This window comes from Bison bison, unplaced genomic scaffold (genome assembly GCF_000754665.1).
Source record: "Bison bison bison isolate TAMUID 2011002044 unplaced genomic scaffold, Bison_UMD1.0 scf7180017864466, whole genome shotgun sequence".
Lineage (NCBI taxonomy): Eukaryota > Metazoa > Chordata > Mammalia > Artiodactyla > Bovidae > Bison > Bison bison.
Genome location: NW_011495027.1, coordinates 1,555,563 through 1,563,306, shown reverse-complemented (window position 1 = coordinate 1,563,306; position 7,744 = coordinate 1,555,563). Strand labels below are relative to the sequence as shown.

The 7,744-nt window shown below is 39.7% G+C and overlaps 1 protein-coding gene across 3 annotated transcripts in view; it reads left to right on the top strand.

Moving 5' to 3' along the window:
• Positions 1-7,744, top strand: part of TTLL7 (tubulin tyrosine ligase-like family, member 7) — a 151,663-nt gene that overhangs the window by 46,222 nt on the left and 97,697 nt on the right. The gene's annotated exons all lie outside the window — the stretch shown is intronic.

Below are 7,744 nucleotides of genomic sequence, written 5' to 3'. Positions count from 1 at the left end.
TCCCTTTCTTTCATTGTGTGGTATAGGTTACTGAAATGGAAAGATGGGTCCAAAGAACCTCTAGTTACAAGTTTATAGCTTAGAACAAGATAGAAGTGTTTGTGGAGTCAGCATGAAAGTGAAAGTCATTCATCTGTGTCCCACTCTTTGTGACCCCATGGATTATACAATCCATGGAATTCTCCAGGCCAGAATACTAGAGTGGGTAGCCTTTCCCTTCTCCAGGGGATCTTCCCAACCCAGGTCTCCCACATTGCAGGCAGATTCTTTACCAGATGAGCCACCAGGGAAGCCCAAGAATACTGGAGTGGGTAGCCTATCCCTTCTCCAGTGGATCTTCCCGACCCAGGAATCCAACTGGGGTCTGCATTCAGACAGATTCTTTACAAGCTGAGCTGCCAGGGAAGCCCAGCATGGGTTGAGTATTTTGAGGATGCGAGATTCAACTATGTTAGATATGGTACAGCTCTTTGCAGGGTGGGGAAATGAAAGGGGCAAATGGATTTACGAAAGTGAATGACATATTTACAAGTTAATTGATAACATAATGTGTTATTCCTAGGGAGCAAGTGAGACTTTCTTTTAGGTTACTGGAGAATTGTATAGAACTGCAACATTATATTCTAGGAGAAATGTACCCAAAGCAGTTTTTAACTGTCCTTTAGCATTTGATGGCTATATTATGTAATCAGCCTGTCATCTGTCACTTTAATATCTGACTTATAGCTGATACTGGCTTTGAACTTTATTTAGTTCAACATTTTTGAGTGAGCTTTTTGTCTTTCTCATTATCATAAGTACTGGAAATACAGCTATTAATAAGGAAAACAATGCTTGCAAGGTGTGCTATATTATCATTACCTATTTATCAATCCCAATTTCTTCATGTCATACTACACTAAATTCCAAATACCAGGGATTCCACAGAGCTTAGTGGAATTTTGTATGGGTGCTGTAATTTAATTATAAACACTGAGCAGATACTAAGCAGGCTAAGGCAATTTGAAATATAAATATGCAGTACATTAGTGGGAGTTACCCCTGTTGCTCAAGGTCAATATTAATTGTTGCTAGAATGAATAAATACTTTTCTGTTTATTCTTATATAATGTCGCATTATGTTAAGACTCTCATTTGGGTCTTTACAAATGGTTGATTAAATGGTTTTTTTAAGGTCTAGAACACACTACAGAACTAGCTTTTGAAAATATACCCAGTCTGAGAAAGGGAGACAAAAGCTTCTATGTTCAGGGAGTATGTAGCTTCTCTAAAAATCCTTTTAATTTGTACACACAATGAGTGGTGGCAATGCATTATTGTTATGACAGTTGTTTGGGTGATGTCATTTGTTCACTCGTCAGACAGCTGGGCATTTTGAAAATCTATTATTGTTTTCTGGCAGAGAGCACAGAAATAGGAGCAGTTATGCTTCAGAAGGGACCTTTTTGTGTTTAACTAAAAGCATTTTATTTATAAAAGTGGATGTTTTCCTTATCTTTAGTCATCACAAATTCTTTTGTCTTATTTTCCATTTTTTTCCATCCATCCTTTTCTACAAATGTAAAATTGTAATCATCTCATCCCTCAAAGTGGCTCTTCTTTCTGCCTTCTCTAGATGAATGGTGCCGTCTTCTGCTCAGTTCTCATAAGGCAGAGAACTGTGTCATCCGAGATAACTTCCTTCTTGATCACCAGGTTCTGCTGTTCTTCTGTAGTAACCCTATTCTTTCTTCCTGTGTCTGTTGCTTCGTCCATGATCAAGCTCTTAGCATCTGTCTCCCGGAGTTTTGTAACTCTTGAAACTGCCTGTTCACTCTTGCCCCTTTTCCATCCATTCTCCACAATAACTGCTGGTATAACCTACCAAAAAGAAATTTGGATTATGTTACTCCTCTTTGGGGGCTTTCCTGATGGCTCAGCAGTAAAGAATCTCCTGGAAATGTAGGAGATACAGAAGACACAGTTTCCATCCCTGAATTGGGAAGATCCCCTGCAGGAGGAAATGGCAGCCCACTCCAGTATTCTTGCCTGAAAAGACACATGGACAGAGGAACCTGGCAGGCTATCATCCATAGGGTCTCAAAGAGTTGCACATGACTGAGCACACAACACAATATATTCCTCTTTAAATCCTCCAGTGACTCCCATCACATTGCTCACGAATCAGAGTTGGACCTAAATTTTCAACAGTCTAATTTAGAATGTAATACATCTAAGGAGACTGGACTCAATACAGAATCTTCAGCTATTTATTTTTCTAGGCAGGGGAGAATACTATAAAGTGGAGCTATGGAGAACTATAAAATAGTACTAGGTTCAAATAGAGAGTAATCAAAGTTTGAGTCTGTGGTGGCTCTTAGTGTTATTTACTAGCTTTTTTCCCCCTGCTAGTCATTTTATATGATAGCACTTCCTAACTCTTGTTCACTGTGGTCATGTGACTGCTTCAGGCTGTTGAATTGTGAGCAGAAATTCTGTCATTGGTTGCCTGGATAAGATCCTCCAAAACTCTCTTTCCCTCTGGCACATTGTGATTGTTAGGACGATGGCTGTTCTGACAGCTCAGGCTTCTGTGTGATATGATATGTGGAGCACCCTGCCAGTCTTTGGTTTATATGTAGCATCAAGGAATAGACCTAGTTGTTTTAAACGCCTGAGATTATTTCAGCATTACATAGCCTGAACTGGATAATACAGATTTTTTTTAAATGAGTTTTGAGAACTCAAATTATGGAAGTGGGGTTAGGACTGAGCTAGATTCACAAAACTGTGATACTAGGAGCCGAGAACCAGAGAGGGTCCTGAGGAGTGTGTCACAATCTAATGTCAGTACAAGCTGGGGACACACGGTGGAGGGAGTGATTGAGATCTCACTCTCAAAAGTATGTAAAACCAGTTACAAGCATTGTGACACATATTTGTTCCACCCCTGGTCAGTGTGAAAATAGTAATATAAAAATTAATGTAGAGAATAAAGACATAGGAAAACTAAGGTTTAGGAAGAGGAGTCACTTTGAAGGGCTTAAAGATTGTTCAGTATCCAGAAAGTCGTCAGTTTCTTCATTTCCTCCTTATTATATATGTTCACATCCGTCCATGCTTACGTGCCCGTATCTGCACTTATGCATGATATTTTTATCAACTCCGTTTGTGATAACAAGTCATTGCCCTCCTTGGTAAATCATCCCCAGTAAGGCCTGTCTGGATACAATATTTAAAATTACAAAACTTCATCCTCCCCGCTGCCCTGCCTCTACCACACTCTTGAAATCCTAACTACCAGCTCTGTTTTTTTTCCTCCATAGAGCTTAGCATTTTCTCAAGTTTACTTATTTAAGGTTTGCTGTTGTTATTTGTCTCTCCTGAAGTATAATGCAAACACCACAAAGAAAGAAAACTGTTAAATCCATTTTATTTACTGAGAACAGTACCTGATCCATAACAATATTGGTTGAATTGCAATACATTCATGAAGGGAAACAGGAAGGTGATCTGGGTACCACCAGCTGCCTAGGGTATCCAAAAAGAGAGACTAAATCTGCTAGGACTTTGTGATCTCAACCACATTTTAAATCACAGTTTGATTCTCTGGCTCTCATTCCCTAGCTTTTAAAATAGTTCCAGTCAAACAGAGTTAAGCTTCTTTGAGACGTCCTTAATATGTTTAAAGACATATTTTGAGTTTTGAAAGTAGCACAAAAAGTGGGAAAGAACATGAACTTTAGAGACAAACCACTTCATTGTCACCTGTTAAGGTGTGACTTTGAGCAAGTTACTTGCCATGGAATATAAACTTTACCAAATGTAATATTAGAATCAAAAGTTCTTTGTATGGACTAAATATTACACATAAAGAAAGGTATGTGAAAGTGGTTAGTGTACAGTAGGTACTGGTTTGTTTGAGTCTCTTCTCCTTCTTCTCATTACCAGAAAAACAACTTTTCTTCCTTTTCCTTGGGCCACTCTGTGTGGCTTGTGGGATCTTAGTTTCTGGAGCAGGGATTCAACCCTGGCACCAGTAGTGAAAGCCCCTAGTCCTAACCACTGGACCCCAGGAAATGCCCTTTTATCACATTTTTACTTGACATTATTTTATGTATTTTCAATACAGCTCTAATTTTGATTCCAACTGACCTTTTTTGTTAGATTATTTTAGTAATTTATGGTAAGCTAAAATTTCACAAATATGTACAAAAAGCCCATGTATAGCATCTCCAGGGCATAGACTGGGGGGATTACTGGGGATGGTCACAGTTCACCTGTTTTCTACATGTCTTCATCATGTTGTCATACAAAACAGCATCCTCAACTGGTTGACATTTTAGACTTTAGGGCTGGAAAGAATCAGTTCTTTCCTTCTCCTTATTAAGAAAGTAAGTCATCTGTCTGGTAAATGGCAGGGTAAAGGTAAGAATTCTAACTGACTTCTTGCTCAGAGCTCTTTCTACCATATTCTTTCATCTAACTGAAATATAAAATTTGAATATTTTTATTTTCAACATGATAATGTTGACACAAACTTTTATCACATGTATTTAACTTTTTGAATAGGTGATACATGCTTTGGGTACTAAAGGGTATACATGGAAGACTTCCTTGGCTCTGCCCCTAGATATTAATACAAAAGGCCACCACTGCTCTGTGCACACATCCATCATTTTACAGAAATGTGAACTTTTATGTACTTTGCTTTTTTCGCTTAAAAATATAAAAGTTATACATATTGCTTCTTGGAGCTCCATAACCACCTCATCTTATTCCCAGGTGTCATTAGTTAATTGATTATTTTCTTTAAATTCATGAACAAGCTCTTATTGAGCACTATGTTAGGCACTATTTCAGGGCCTGGGAGTGGAGGAATGAACAGGATAGAAGAGAACCACCGTTTTCATGGAGCTGTTTCTTGGTTTGTGATTGATGCTATGACAGGGATGCGAATGGTCTCTGATAGACCAGAAGAGGGAGAAATGAATTTCTTCAGCCACGAGCGGAAGAAACTTTGAGGAAAAAGCAGAAATTAATGTGGATTTTAAGTGATGGGTAGAAATGTGGGAAGCACTGTGCAGAAAGGGTACTGTCACGGTGTATCAGCATCTTTGTGTTCCAGTGTTAACGCAGTTTTGTTTTGCATGGTAGCACTAGGTGTTCTACATTTAAAGTTACTATTTCCTTGAAATTTTGCTAACTTGATTTCTCTTGGAAATGGCTTCGTTACTTGCAAAATAAAATTGTGTTAGAAATCAATTTCTGCTGATCTCCTAATTCTTTTTTCTCCTAACTTGTTTATTTGAACTAGATATGAGGATTTTTATAGACGACTTTTACCTATTTGACCTTTTCATACAGTTATAAATGTTTTCGTCTTTGTTTGACATTTTTCTTAAAACTATATATGTTTACCTTGTAATTGGGGCTTCCCTCCTGGCTCAGACAGTAAAGAATCTGCCTGCAAGGCAGGAGACCCAGGTTTGATCCTAGGTTAGGAAGATCCACTGGAGAAGGGAATGGCTACCCACTCGAGTATTCTTGCACAGAGAATTCCGTGGACAGAGGAGCCTGGTTAGCTATAGTCTGTGGGGTCACAGAGTCAGACAAGGCTGAGTGACTAACTGAGCAACTAACACTTTCACTTTCATGTTTTAATTAACTACTATTTGCTTTAGTGCAGTTGTGTGCTTACAGCAGAGGTTGTCAGCCTTAGCTACACACCAGACTCACTTACAGAGTTTTAAAAATTGCCAACATCCATTGTATCATAGAAAAAGCAAGAAAATTCCAGAGAAACATCTACTTCTGCTTCACTGACTATGCTAAGGCCTTTGACTGTGTGTATCACAACAAACTGGAAAATTCTTAAATAGATAAGAATACCAGACCACCTGCCTGCCCAAAACCTGTATGCAGGTAAAGAAGCAACAGCATGAACCAGACATGGTACAATGGACTGGTTCCAAACTGGGAAAGGAGTGCGTCAAGGCTGTATATTGTCACCCTGTTTATTTAACTTTACGTGCGGACTACATCATGTGAAAAGTCAGGCTGAATGAAGCACAAGCTGAAATCAAGACTGCCAGGAGAAATAACAGTAACCTCAGATATGCAGATGACAGCACCATTATGGCAGAGAGTGAAGAGGAACTAAAGAACCTCTTGATGAAGGTGAAGGAGGAGTGTGAAAAAGCTGGCTTAAAACTCAATATGCAGAAAACTAAGATCATGGCATCTGGTCCCATCACTTCATGGCAAATAGATGGGGAAACAATGGAAACAGTGATAGACTTTATTTCCTTGGGCTCCAAAATCAGTGCAGATGGTGAATGCAGCCATGAAATTAAAAGACGTTTGTTTCTTGGAAGAAAAGCTATGACAAACCTAGATGGCATATTAAAAAGCATAGACGTTACTTTGCCAACAAAGCTCTGTCTAATCAAAGCTATGGTTTTCCCAGTAGTCAGGTACAGGTGTGAGAGTTGGACCCTGAAGAACTGATGCTTTTGAACTGTGGTGCTGGAGAATACTGTTGAGAGTCCCTTGGACTGCAAGGAGATCAAACCAGTCAATTCTAAAGGAAATCAACCCTTATTCATTGGAAGGTCTGATGCTGAAGCTGAAGCTCCAATACTTTGGCCACCTGATATGAAGAACTGACTCATTGGAAAAGACCCTGATGCTGGGAAAGATTTAAGGCAGGAGGAGAAAGGGATGACAGAGGATGAGATAGTTGGATGGTATCACTGACTCAATGGACAAGAGTTTGAGCAAGCTCCAGGAGTTGGTGATGGACAGGGAAGCCTTGCATGCTGCAGTCCTTGGGGTCTGGGACTGAACAACAACAAATGCTGCTGCTTAAGCCTCACCTGGGTCTAGGGTTTGGCCAGGATACCAGGATTTTCAAAAGGCCCCAGGTGATTTTACTTTGTAGCCAAACTTCAGCAACTGTTGGGTTATTTCAGAGGTAACTGAAACATGCTTCTCCTTTTGGAAAGTAGGTAGCCATGGGATTGTCTGAGTGATGTGATCAATCTGTCATCTCACATCTCTTGTTTAGAATGAAGTGAAATGGTTAGAATTGAATGACAGAATGAAGTCCTGGAATTCGTTAGAGCACTTTTCTTGTTATTCACCAAACCATAAATGGAATTAAGCGTTATCTATGGAGAGAATAATTTTAAGGCCTTTAATTCTTGTGTGGTTGGGGGAAGGAATAGTAGTTCTTGTTTTGTGTGCTGTGCTTAGTCGCTCAGTCTTGTCCAACTCTTTGAGACCCCGTGGACTGTAGCCCACCAGGCTCCTCTGTCTATGGGGATTCTCCAGGCAAGAATATTGGAGTGGATTGCCATGCCCTCCTCCAGGGGATTTTTCCAATCCAGGGATCAAACTCTGGTCTCCCGCATTGCAGGTGGATTCTTTACCGTCTGAGCCACCAGGGAAGCCCAAGAATACTGGAGTTGTTTGCCGTGCCCTCCTTCAGGGAATCTTCCCGACACAGAGATTGAACCCACATCTCTTGTTTCCTGCATTGGCAGGTGGGGTCTTTTGTTTTTTGGTTTTTTTACCACTAGTGCCACCTGGGAAGCTCAGTTCTTGTTTTGAGCCCTATGTAGATCGAAGTTATGAGCCTCATTATTTAAGTCAGAAATGAATAAATTTGCTTTTACAGTGTACAACAATTATTGATTTATTGTTAGTATAGTTAGGCAAATATTGTTCTTGAACTCTTGTTGACTTTGTCACCTACTTTCAA